The sequence below is a fragment of the Aythya ferina genome, assembly GCF_964211825.1.
Source record: "Aythya ferina genome assembly, chromosome: 15".
Classification (NCBI taxonomy): Eukaryota; Metazoa; Chordata; class Aves; order Anseriformes; family Anatidae; genus Aythya; species Aythya ferina.
Genome location: NC_140314.1, coordinates 9,002,144 through 9,015,707, shown reverse-complemented (window position 1 = coordinate 9,015,707; position 13,564 = coordinate 9,002,144). Strand labels below are relative to the sequence as shown.

Sequence of the window (13,564 nt, the reverse complement as noted above, 5' to 3'; positions counted from 1 at the left end):
AAGTCAGGAAATAGTAACACAAACGTAATACTCTCTATTTAATTAAGCATGCCATAGAGTGTGTGCGCATCAGTACCAAAAGGAACTTAGTGCCGTGCAGCCAGTGAATGAAACAACACTGATTTCTACCAGCTGCCTCTTGATTCAGCCTCAAAAGCAAAAAGGCTCTTTTTTTTTTTTTTCCCTCTCCTTTTTTTTCTTTTTTCCTTGCTTTCAACTGGCCTTGAAGATGTTATAAGACAAACCAAGACATCCCAGCAGGAGCCTAGCACAGCAGCAACGCCACAGCTTTATTTTTAGTGCCACTCTCCGGCTGGCGCACGGCGACTCGTGCACGATGTGCGTCACGCAGGGCTGGAGGAATGTGACGGTGGCACTGCCGCAACTCAGCCCAGAATCCCCGACCCCACCATCCTCCTGCCAGCTACAGGCAGACTGTGAGGCTGCCTGCACCAGGACAGGGCAGCAGGACATGTGCTCCTGAGCTCCCAGAGGGTGTTTTTTTCAGGAGAACCCCTTAAAACACCAATGTTTGGAGCACTGCCTGCCTCGCTCTGCTCCATGTCAGTGCATCTGACCCCTAGGCATGGAAAATGAGAAGTGATGGTCTGTTGGACACATGTAGCACTGTGTTTACCCTGAAAATGGGAGCGGCTGCAGAGCTCAGCCAGGAGCCGGCCTCACTGCCAGGAGCCTTGCAGCCCCCACAGCCCTTCCCTGTGCACCAGCACAGCACGGGGCTGCTCAGTTACAACAGGACGGGCTGAGAAAGAGTGAGGCAGCGATTTATTCTGCAGCTCTTCCATTTTGGTACCTGAGCATCCCAGTGCACAGATGTGAAACACAGCACTGCAAGTCTGATGTGGGCTGTGCAAGTAACTAACCTCAGAACACAAGCAGGTCACATAGAGAACACTTGTAGGACTTGAGAATATCTTTTTCTCTGCTCCAGTCTAGGTAGAAGCTGTGACAAACAGCAACTGCAGCTCTCACACCACAGGCTGCTTGCTGTCTGTTTGCCTGATGTTTCAGCTCAGCTGCAGCCCGCCCTCTTCTTCCTTTGCGCACTCTAATTTAGGACTTTTGGTGTTTTGAGCTGAATCAACAACAAAAATAATGTTTATTTAAAATATAGTGAAATAAGCCCCAAAACTGTTGTGAAAAGAGAAAATGAAGCTGTCCCTTTTCCATATATATTACATTGCAGTGCAGTTTGTATCCCCTGCCAATAAGAACAGCACATTTGCTGGGTGGCTCTGCAGAAACCTGAGCACTGTCCAGCAGCTATTCCACAGAAAACCACAATTATTAAAAAAAAAAAAAAAAAGTGCATCACTCTATGCTCTGCTGGCCCTTTTGTTGCATTTCTGACTGATTTTAATATTTACGAGCAGCAGCCCTCTTTGCAGGTGTTTTTTTCCCCACAGGCAGCCCTGTACATTCCCCTACCAGCAGTTACAGTGTGTCACACCGCACCCTGACTCCTGCCGAAGCCCTGACTGGTGCACCACAGCTTGGCCCTGCAGCACCCCCTGCCCCTGGCTCACCTCCAGAACTAGTCCTTCACACCCACATGTTTAAAAACTTTTTTTGGCTGATTGATACAAATCCTCTAAAACTTCGGGTTTTAAAAATTAGGGAAGGGAAGGGAAGGGAAGGGAAGGGAAGGGAAGGGAAGGGAAGGGAAGGGAAGGGAAGGGAAGGGAAGGGAAGGGAAGGGAAGGGAAGGGAAGGGAAGGGAAGGGAAGGGAAGGGAAGGGAAGGGAAGGGAAGGGAAGGGAAGGGAAGGGAAGGGAAGGCTTCAGCATTAAGGCTTGATGGTTGTCTCAGCAGAAATGACTCTACAGAGCATCAGCTACTCCATGGAAAGATGTAATCTCACGACTCTCCCATGTGTGACCAGCTGCTCTTGGCCCATTCCCTGATCTTTTCCCCTAATCAGAGTGGGGGGAAATCTCTGTTTTCTAATTGAGAGAGTACTCTGCTGAGTAAAGGCAGGTTTTTTGATTCATATCTTGCCTTTCATAAAATGACTGCCTGAAGGAAGACCAAGTGCCAGTAAAAATGAAGCGTACCATGTTGCATCTCCCTGTTTCTTCAGAGGTAACAAAATGCTCTTTACTATAAAAGCCATTTTCATTATCTGAGCTTTCATCTAATATTAATGGCCCGCCCTGGAGAACTGTGAGTGTGGCTGAACTGAAGCCCCGAGCTCAGACGTTCGTGCACGTGCAGAGCCTTCCTGGTGCCACCCCATGTGGTTACCAGGTCTTCTTGTGTGGGGCTGACGCTTTAAGGCCCAGGCACTGAGCACTGAAACATGCCTCATCTGTCGCTTAAATAGGTGTCGGGCTTGTTTCTTTATAGGCAGCTCCCTCGAATTTGGATCTGAACTTGAAGATTTAGGTGAGGGGACACAGGTGAAAGGTTTTGCAGTCCCAACCAGTTGCAGGTCACTGTCCGGAGCCTCCAGCTGCTCACTGATTTCCAGTGATGCTCAGTGCTGTGTTTATATGCCGACAACTGTGCAATTTAACAAACATCTTGCAAGTGCAAGCTCGTGTAGCAGTTCCCTCATGCACAACGTGTACTACAGCACTGCATCTTCCCCGCTGTCCCCGCAGGCACCAGCACTCATTTAGCTGGGTATACAGGAGACATCACCAAACTGACTTTACTTACGAGGCCACTGAAAGGTGATGTGTGGGTTTACACACGGCCGTTTCACCAGGTTTGTCGGTCCCTCCTCCTGGTCTTGCATTGGAGCCCCATTGCTCCGCTAACAGCACAGGAGCTTTCTCAAGGCCCTTAATTTAAGGACTTGGGGGTGTCAAGCCCACAGCTCTCCTTGCCACCGGTCAGTGGCTGACCTGTAGCTTGCAGAGGTTGGACCAGATGATCTTGGAGGTTTCTTCCAACCTAGATTATTCCCTGATTTGGTGATTGCAGAGCAGTTCATCCTTTCTCATTTGCTCCAAGAGCCGCAACAGCCCTGCTGCCTCTGCTGGCTGCAGCCTGTTACACAAATACTGAAGATCCAATTAGGTAGCCCAAGCACCTGGCGTATTTTGTATTTCTTTTCCCCACAGTGGCTGTTGTTAGCACAGTGCAGCCTGTAGCTGCCCTCCCACAGCTCCTTTCATGGGCATTTTGTACGGACAGGAGGCTCCCCTGCCATCCCTTGACATTTGCATGGTGTGTTGGGTCCGACGGGAGACTCTGGCATAAAAACACCGAATAAGAAATAAAGGACTACTTTGCTACGGAATTCTTATAGTCAACTGATCAGCTCCTCAGGAGATTGCAGTTGTGCTATCCCAGACCCTCTTTGAAGTTTCAGTCCCCAAAATGCTTACAGAACACTGGTGGCTCCCAGGCACGGCACGACAGGGGAGGGAAACCCACTGCTCTGCCGCAGGCTCCTGCTCGGCCGCGCCTCCTCCGGAGGGGTCACTGAGAACAGAGATGTTTGTGCTGGGCACGGGCTCTAAAGAGGCTTTGGTCCTGTACTGAAAGAAGAAAGGGGCAGCTCATTTCTGCTTGAACACCACCCACAGCTCCTGTCAGTGAGCACTACGTGCTCAGGGCTGGGATGCAGCGAGCTGTGTCTCACAGTGGTGGTGATGGAGGGCAGCAGCAAGCAGCTCTGGTCCCATTGAGGAAGTGTGGCTGTGGAGGCAAGGAGAAATCAGCGATTTGTAACCCTCAGCATCTGAGCAGGCCGGGCTGACCCCACCTCCACAGGTCAGCAGTGCTGCATCTCCTGGGCTTTGCACGACGTGAAGCAGAGGTCCAGGAGCCTCCCCAAACCTCACGGCACACAGAGAAATAATCTATTTCGTGTCAGATTAAAAATGGGCTCCTCTTCCAGGCTCATTCCCCGCCTTCTGCATCACTCCCCACCTGTTTTCATAAGGCACAGGAGCTATTTTTAAAAGCCGATGTGGTTTTATTAGTGACGAGGCCATAAACAAACACCCTGAACTCGCTGGTTCCCTGTGGGAAGAGTTTTGGTTCAGAACCTTTCCATTTATGGGCAGAGCCAAAAGCAAGTTCCCAAAGAGAAATGACATCCTTTACTTTTTTTTTTTTTCTTTTCCAGTAGCCACAGGGTTGGTTCCTGCTGGGGTGGGAGAATACAAGAGTTCCCAAAGAGATGCCTCCTTGAAGCCCTGCTCTGTCCCAGGGCTCAGCCTCTTCCACGCACACACCAGGACTCCTGTACACAGCATAAATCTGGCTTTTCCAAGCCCTGCATGGTCCTGAAAGCAGCCAAACAGCCCCCTGAGGTCAGCAGTGTCCCTAAGGCCAACAAAAAGCCTTTTGGGGGCTGCACAGAGCAGGAAGTTTTTTGTTTTGTTTTGTTTTTTCATGCGTTGCTGGTTGTGGTTATTTTTGTCCCCAAAATCAAACCTCAGGAGAGAACTTCTGCTGCCACACCTAACCCTGCCAGTCACCCCTGACCACTGCAGAGCCTCTGTAGGCTGATGTGTCTGTAGAAAAACAGCACCATATCCATATATCTAATGTTTTTCTTATTACAAAAATATTTTTGTCTGGAGGGAGAGGCACAAAAAGGAGTCCAATGTATTTTAATTCTTTCACTTTTGAATAAAAGGCATGAAAGAGACTCCAAAGAAATACCAACAATTTCCATTCCTTGGTGAATCCTGAAGCTTTGTGTCCAGAGAAGCAGGACTTGGCTTGGAGCCACTTTGTAAGGAGTTAACCAACATTTAAAGGTTTGTTGTTTGAAAAAAATCAAGCCCCCAAAACCCCAACAACTTCCATGGCTCAGTTTCCTCAAGCACTACTTAACTGCACACTCTTTAGCAACCACACCTGACTTTCACATGCATTACGTGAAACCACAAAGAGCTGTGGCTTCTCCGGGCTGCACTTTGGTGGGGGGAAATAATACATAATGCTTTCTTCCTGTAAGCTATTACCATGAAGCAAATGCATCTGCTTTCCCCACGGCAAGGAGCAACAGTGCTCACAGTTGCGTTTAGTCTTGCTTGGCTCAACACAGACAGATGGTGGGCAAAGCAAGGCTAGATGGACAGCTGGACAGATGGACAAAGGGGCAGCTGGACAAAGGGTTTGCCAAGCAGCCCTTGAATCTGGGGTAATGTTTGTGTGCTTCTGCTGTACCTGCAATTATCGTTGTTTGGCTCCAGCACCTCTTTGCTCATTAGCCTTGGGAACACGATGGGAACATTTTCCTTTTGCTATTCCCTTCAGATAAAACAGGCAAGATGGAGGCTTTTGGCCTTGCTGCTGGGTTTCAAAGCAAACCGTTTGGAATGTTGTTTAATTTCTGTTTCAAGGAAGGATAAAAGACAAAGAAAAAAAAGTTTTAATCACCATATGACAAAAATTAAAGTTTTTTGATGCCAAATGGGAATTGTTGACTTTTTCTTTTTTCCCCCTCCTTTTCTTTCAGGACCAGCTTAACCCACAGAACTGTCTTGTTCCTCCCCTAAACCACCGAACTGAGATCAGTCACCTGTCAGGGCCCAGCTATAAACACAGCTGGACACGCAACCCTCACTGCACACAGCTCTGTAACACTGAACGACTCCCAGCGAGTTTCACAGGTGTTCTTTATTTTCCCAAATACTCCTATTTATGACCAAAAAGCTGACCTTAAACAACACTAGCTGTAATGCCTTAGAGCTTTTGTTTAATTCTAGGTAATTAACAAGAAAAAAAAAATAACCAGGAGCACAAATTCCCACCTACAGGCATCCTTCCTAGATTCCGGTGGGCAGCAATATCTCAGCAGCTTATGGCCTGATTTGCTGCTGCTGGATGGTTCCTACCTCCCTGTGATGGGGAACGTATATATCCTTTACAGTGCAGTAATACCCACCTGATAAAGCAATAAATAATGGGAGATTTAACAGTATGTGGCTTTTCTGTGTGCCCTACAGGTTTATGCTTTGGTGCTAATATTTATGCCCTTGATTTATTGCCTTGATTTTCTGCCATTGTGAGGAACTCCCACCGCAGGAGGATGAATCTCCCATCCCAACCCCCTGTGCAGCTGCTGTCCGAGCAGACTCCCTGGCAGGGATGCAGCAACACAATACAAATACACCTTGATAACTCCAGCTGTATGCAAAACCCACCGCCAGCTCAGTGCCAGGAGGGAGCAAGATTAGTTGTACCGAACAAGGGATTAAAGCAGAGAGAGAGCAGTAAATGATGTCTTTTTTGGAGAGCGAAAGGTTTAGTTAGCATTTCCCAGCAGTGTACCAGTTAGCAGGTTGGACTGATCTCCAGGATGGGGAAAAGTCCCTAGAGAAAGAAAGGGGTGAACGTAGGAGCAGTGTTGCCATTACATGGGCAGTGACTGCTTCTGCCACGTGTACACTGAGGATTGGTACGGAGTCAACCAACGACTGCTGCAGTGCACCAGGCAGGGCACAACCTCAGTGCCCTGAGCCTGAGCATGCGCTGTGCTCCACACCTGCATGGAAGGAGACAGACTTTGCTCTAAGGGTTTAAGCACAGTCATACAGAAGGATGGGAGAGAAGAAGAGAGCAGAAGTCGTGAACTAAATGTACACAGATTGAAGTCGGGAGCCATGGGCAAATGGCTGTGGGCTGCTCTGCTGCCACGTCTATGGGACATAAGGACCCCAAGAGCCATAGCCTCTCTTCCATGCCTGAACTTCCCTGCCAGGAGGTTTGCTCCATATGGCTACCTTCTTTTGTCCCCATAAGGTACATATAGCCATGTATATAGTGTGGGCAGTGTGGAATAAAGCCCTGGGCCGGTACAGGGAGCAAAGCAGCTTGCTGTGCGCCTGCCTTGGAGGAATGGGACCCCTAAAAGGCACATGAGAAGTTCATTACCATATGCAAGAGCAAATCCAAATGCTTGCAGGCAATCTTATTAAAAGCAGACCCTGGAACCTCACAAAAAAGCAAACTCTAACCTGCTCCATGTGCTGCACAAATACAAACAGGCTTGCAAAGAAAGCCAGCCCAACCTCAGAGCATGCAACCACTTCCTAAACTCCGCACAGATAAAGCCAAGTTTCCAGCACAAGGGCAACCTAATGCAGCTCCGGCTCCAACAAAATCATTTGACTCCTTCCATCAGCTATTTCCATGGAGAGGGAGTTGTCTCAGCCTTCTCGAGCCCAGGAGCTGCACTGACAGCCAGGTGAGAGCTGAGTTTTAGCAAACAGGTGCTTGAAACGCAGGGCTCTGCAGCTACATGGATGACTAATATCCACTGGGCACCTGTGCATGCCAATGGCAGCTTTCCTGCTGAGCTACATGCCCAATTAGGACCCATAATTGCACACAGATATTATCTAGGTTGCTGATGTCTTTGACCAGCTAAACGTCTCAGTACAAATGCGCATAACTCAACCTATGAGCAGCTCCACCGAGGCTCAGGTCGGTGTGTTTAAGGCCATCAGGATTTGTGCAGCTTGCTGCAAGCAACCCGGGGAAGAGAAAGGTTTATCCTTAAATTCAGCATGAGCTAGAGGTTGAGTTATTGGATACATACACCAGCATACAACACGAGCGTCTCCTTTCCAGTGCAGAGAACCTAAAAAGACAGATGCAGAGAAAAAAAGGAATTCACAAAACATTTGTATCAGAGGATATGGCAAAGCAAAGCCCCGCAAGACCCCTCCCAGCCCCAGACTGTTACACGAAAGGCATCACCAATACATTTTTCTGTATTTAGCAAGTCAGCAATAAATATTTTGAACAACTGGTGCCTGCAGAACACCAGCTCCCATGCTCACATCCCCAAAATCGTCCCACAAACTGTGTATCGTGCTGACCTAGGAGTCCAGAGGTTGTATCCTCGGAGTACCTGAGTTACATTAGTGTCAGCACAGGCGTTCAGAGCATAAATGAACCTCCTGTAACATGCACAGAAAGAGCACCAGGAAAAGGGATGCTGCTTTGGTTTTTCCCTCCTGATTCCATGTCTGGAGAAGTTGTAGCTCAAACTTTAATCTCAGGCAACTTTACTGAGGGTGCAAAGGCAGCTGGCGAGCCCCAGCACCGCTCCCAAGCCACAGAGAGCTGCACCCACAGCACCCTGCTCTGCTAGTAAAGCACCCGAGGGCCAGCACAGCCTGTCTGTCCTCCAGCCACCCGCACCCTGCTGAGACACAGGCCACTCTTTGAGCCAAAATATTTGGCAAAGCACAGCAAGCAGCACGGCAGGCCAGGACACGGCTCAGGCCATGAAGACAGGAACATGTCACGTACCTTTTGCCTCCTACATCCAGACATTGAGCAGAGACGGTTGGGTCCAGGCACTGGCTTTGCACTCTCGTACCCAGCTAACGGGTGTTTGGTTTTCACTCCCAGCACACCTGTGGAAATATTGTCCAGCAGTTACCAGGGATTTTCATATTACTGTCACTGGTGACAATTTTCTGTGCAATATGCAGTGGAAAAGACACACCCATGCCCTCAAAGAATGCTTTCCTCTGTCCTGTGGATAGCTTCTTTTGTTAACGATTTTCTTGAGATAACTGGGACAGCAAATTATTTTGAAATTGTTCTCAAAGGTATACAGATATTCCATTTTTTTGGCTGACAGCTTTAATTATTCAGCCCTGATGTAGCGCCAGATGAAATATAATCATAGGAACGGGCTTCCAACACCACAAATAATAGCCAGTTGTGGGGATGGCATGTTAAAATCAGCAGTGAAAAACAGCGCATACTCTCTGACCTCTACCCAGCGAAATCCTACTGTTGCTATAGCTGCTGTTCTGGACAGAGCGGTATTTCTGTTAGCAGTCACTTGTGAGAGAAAAGGACAACAATGCCTTTCCCTGAATCACTTCTGTGGTTCCCAGTCCGTGTGTCTTACCAGCAGACTGATCACTCATTTACAGCACAGAGCTATTAAAAAAGGTAAAAATTTCTGTGCCACACCTGACATACATTTCCCATTTGCTCCTGTGGAGAGGCCGTGGTTCATGCACAAGATCTGTGCTTCTGAAACAGCTCTCCTTAAAGCCATCCCTCCAATGATTAGTGCTCTCCAGCTCATATTAGGGCCTTTCAGGTCAGGTTGAAGGGATAGCTCACAAGAGGCACCCCAGAGTGCCCAGTCTGATATGCAAAACCACTGAGATGATGATGAAAATCCAATTAGAGCTTCCTGGGGCACAGCTCCTTACACCTTACACTGTGTTGTATTTTTTCCTGTAAGCATCACCATAAAGACATTAATTACAGCAGCAGCACAATACAGTATTTGAGCAGTCTGGCAAACCCCTGACCTGTTTTTTGCAGGCTCCTCTGATGGTGCCCAGCCATGGAGGCTGCTCTCCCCCCACACACCAACCCACAGGAGCTCCCTCGAGCAGCCCCACAACGGCTTTCTCCAGAGCAAGCCGTGCTCCACCGGCCCAGCAGACACCGATGGTGACCCTAGATCATGTAGACAGGCTGAGTTTTGTAGTGGTGGCTCAGGCCCTCCAGTGCTCTGCCTCCATCTCACCCGAAACCACAAATCACATCTGCACTTGCAGGGACATTTTACCACCAAAGATAAAACTGACATTTCTTTTTTATCATTTATGGGAGCTTAAGAAAAATAAAACTTCTACTTTCTTGCTTTTCGGGTGAAGCTTTTCAAGCCATCTAAGCCTTTCTGATGGGTTTATTACTTAAAACGTGTTGGAAGGCAGAAAATCCTGCCCAGAGCCTTCGGGCACTGCACCCAGGAGAACTGAAACCTTCCGAAATGACCCCAAAGTTCAGAAGTGAGCCATGGTGAGGAAGTACATCAAAGCCCAAATGTGAGTGGAAAATGTCACTAAGTGCTTCTAAAACCTTGCTGAAATGGGGTACAAGAGACACGGTGAGAGGACTTCTGTCTGCCTACAATCGGTGAGGTCGAGGAGCACCAGGCTGGTTGGAAGGGGAAGGGCGTCAACTTGGCTGACAGCAACGTGGGGCTTTAAGGCATCCGAGCCATTCCCCACCTTGTGCATAAATACTTCTTTAAGTGATTTTCAGTAAGGGAGCAGCTAAATGGCCAGGCTGGAAAATAATTAAAAGCTAAGGAAAAATGGAAAGAAGAACGTGGAGAGGAACAGGACCTCGCCAACTCCGTTTGTCAAAGTGTTCAGTCTGGTTCCTGTCTGGCAAAAGTCAGAAAGACTGCCTGGGAAATTCACTTAGTTAAGAAGAGAAGGAAGAGCAAGAGTAAGTAATTAAGGTTCACATTATCCTTTGAGTCTGGCATCTACTTAAATTAGCTCATTTGATCTCTACTTTCTCCTCTAATCTGAGTAGTTCTGAAAGCATTATTACAGGACCCAGGTCTCTCTTCTGCTTTACCTCTTGGCCCTCCTGTTTATCCAATTAATTTCTTTGCTATGTATTTTACATTCCCTTGTCTGCGTTTACCAGTTCCCCTTCAAGCGCTGTCTGCTCTTTCTGCCTGTGCTCTCAGCTTCCTTCCCGCACAATGCATTTGGGTTTGGGTTCATACATTTTTAGTAAACAAATTTCCAAGGCTTTTCTTAAGGCTGCTCAACCCTGTTTTGGTTATTTTAAAGCAAGGCAGTTTTCATTTTGCAGGTGCTGAAGGTCACCAGTGTAAGGATTCAGAAGAGCAGCACCCTTGGGCTCTGCACTGAAAATCCTTTTTGTTCGCCGTCCTGCTGCCTTCTGTGCGCTTGGGAAGGAAGCAGTCCTACAGGCCAGATGTACTCTCAACGTTAGAACAAGACCCACTGGATTTTATTAGCAATTTTCTACTTTGTTAGCAATTTCACGCTGCCTATTAACATTTGTTTTTTTTATATATTGTTATCACTCATCATGAAAGGCTAATCCTATTAGCGCTTTCCATATTGTATTACAGAAAACAAACAAGAACAGCACAGCTATTCCTCCCTGTGCCATTCCCATGTACTTACAGACCACGTTTTCCTCACTGTCCACTAACAGCCAGTGCTGCCCAAGAGGCCAAGGCATGGCAGGTGGGAAGGTGCCACAGCAAACATGCTCAAAGGTGCAAAAATCAGAGAGGAGCTCTTTGCAGGCAGCGCGGAGCGATGCTCTTTCATGTGCAGGAGCGTCTTGTTGAATCTAATCAGAAGTGATGTGTTTCCTGGTAGCATTTTTTCTTCCTCCAGTTACAAAACAATTTAATAGAAATCCTTTTGTTATCAGTTTTAGTATTTTTTCAATATTGCCAACAGCCAATACCATCCTGCTTCAGTTTGATTTTTAACTGAAACTTCAAATAGATTAATTTTAGCGAAATCACTAATGAAATATCTATTCTAAAATCTATCCTAATTGATTCATCCCCCACTAAATACTGTAAAACATTTTCTACAAGAGACATGCATGCATGCAGATGCATCTACAAAATACATTGATGCAGTATTTAAAGTGGAAGCATGATATTCTTGTTCATTATGAGCAGGGGAATGTAGGTCAGACTTTTGGATATATATCCTAAACTCGTCTTTTCCTTTTTTTTTTCCCTTGTCACCCTGGAGTTCATTACAGGGTAAAAAGCAGTAGCAGCAAGAGATGTCAGCGGTAACGTCCCCGGGAGGTGCACCATGCTGCTCGGGACAAGAGCTGCCCGTGCTGCTCGTACCGCCCTGAGCCCTGTGCTTGTTCAGAAGTACGTGATCCTGAAATGTCAGAAGACATCTCTATAACGTGCTGCAGCATCTCACAAAAAAAGGGCCCAAATGTTTGTCCTATGCAGCAGGGCGAGTTTTCACCTTGCTGGTGCATTTGCATTCATAACGTTTTTTAGGCTTCATAATCCTGTTTTTGCTCTCACATCTGGGACCACATTAGCCTGACTTCCATTTAATCCAGGGACTATCAGGAGAAAGAGAGAGGGGTACATCTTCTGCGTAGTGGCTGTGAAATTGCCCTTATCCTTTGATATATTAAAATTGAAGTGCTGTAAATTTCTGTTGTCATGGAGATATTTTCCATGCCACGCCGTGATTGGCCATCTGAATTCACTTTCCTTTGGGTTTTCCAGCCTAATTAACTGTTATATTTTTTTGCTGGTAGAGAGGAAAAACCCACATGAACGCTTTTTGGTCTGTGATTGCATCCCTTGCAGAGCAGACTTCATTTTCATGTACTATTAAAGGCAAAACGCACCAGCTTGGCTTGTATTTATAGAGCAGAACTACTGGGGGGCGGGAGGGGAAGGCAGTAAGGCTCACGAAGGAGTCGAGCATTATCTGGTCTGAGCACACAGTTGGTATTCATATCTATAACGCACAGCAGCACAACCCTGGCCAAGCCTACACGCTGCGTGCTACAAGGGCTGGGCACGGCGGCGATGCAGGCGGCGACGCCGTAACCACAGGTGAGCGGGGCTGCAGGCAGAGCAGGCAGCAGAAGGCAACCGGGGCTCCCCGTGACCCTGGTGCATGGCACCCAGCCGCAGGGATCCCCAATGACACGTGCAAACTGTTCGTCTGGGGCCAGGCAACACAAGAGCACCTCTGGGCAAGGTCCAAAGCAGGCCAGTACCAATTATGTGAAGAAGCACCGTGTTTACTAATGCCTGTATTTTCCTTCCCCTGTGTCACTGGATTCTCCAGACTTGACTTCGGAGCCTAGGGACGAGCTGTCAGATTCGGAGAGTGGGCAATCCCACTTATTTTACTTATATCCCCATGCAATTTCAGCTTACTGGTACGCTTCCAAGTGTCAGATACAACAAGTTAAACACCCGTGTTATCAGATGCTGTTTGAAGAGAATGACTGGGGTACAGGTTCATCCATACCCAATCCCCAGTGATTAGGTTGATAATAAATTCAAAGCTAATTTATCTGCTCCTACAAGGTCTGCAATATGGACAGGCCTTGAGATCAGCTTCCCGTATGTTTTTCAAATTAAAGCGTCTTTGATGTACTTCCCTTCCTGCCTTTGAACATTTGGAGTCCATTGGTAACGAACTGAATGCTTTGGTACTAAATAGACTCCCTTCTCCTTCCCCCCAAGAGGATTAGCATCAGGTCTTAATTTACTAATGGACTACAGACATCCATTAACGTAGCAATTAATTCAGTGCTAAAGTGCCTGTACGATGGAAACACGCTGAGTGCACGGGGAAAAACATTACGTGTGACGTCTTCCCAGTGAGCATCACAGGGCTAGGGTAGAAAAGACAATTTAACAAAGAAATAGCACATTTATTCCTCATCTGCAGCTCTGTGTCTAATTACAGCGTTTGACAACAATCCTACACTCGATTTTGAATTTTTGGATGAGCGTCCAGCTTTTTCCGTCGTTCAGAAATTAAGCGCAGTGCCAGCTCGCGCCAGCACAAACAGCGGCGGCTCCCTCTGAGCTTGGCAGAGCGCTGCCAGCAGCAGGGCAGGGTGCTGGCTCCCGTCCCGGCTGGCAAGCCGCCGCTGTGCCAGGAGCCTCGAGTCAACGCGAGCAGCTACAGCCCCTCGCAGCAGCAGCAGCACGGGTCATTTCATGCACACCTCACCCTACCGGTGCCTTACGTCCGTGTTGTCCAAAAGCTATCTGTCCTGCAGCTCCGGGGCCAGCAGA

At 47.7% G+C, this 13,564-nt stretch overlaps 1 protein-coding gene across 1 annotated transcript in view; it reads right to left on the bottom strand.

The window, feature by feature from the left end:
* The window catches only part of LOC311445058 (uncharacterized protein), a 155,319-nt gene that overhangs the window by 10,533 nt on the left and 131,222 nt on the right, over positions 1–13,564 (bottom strand). The window contains exon 4 of the transcript XR_014698175.1: positions 5,155–5,320. The gene's annotated coding sequence lies outside the window, so the exon portion shown is untranslated. The remainder of the gene's footprint in view (positions 1–5,154; positions 5,321–13,564) is intronic.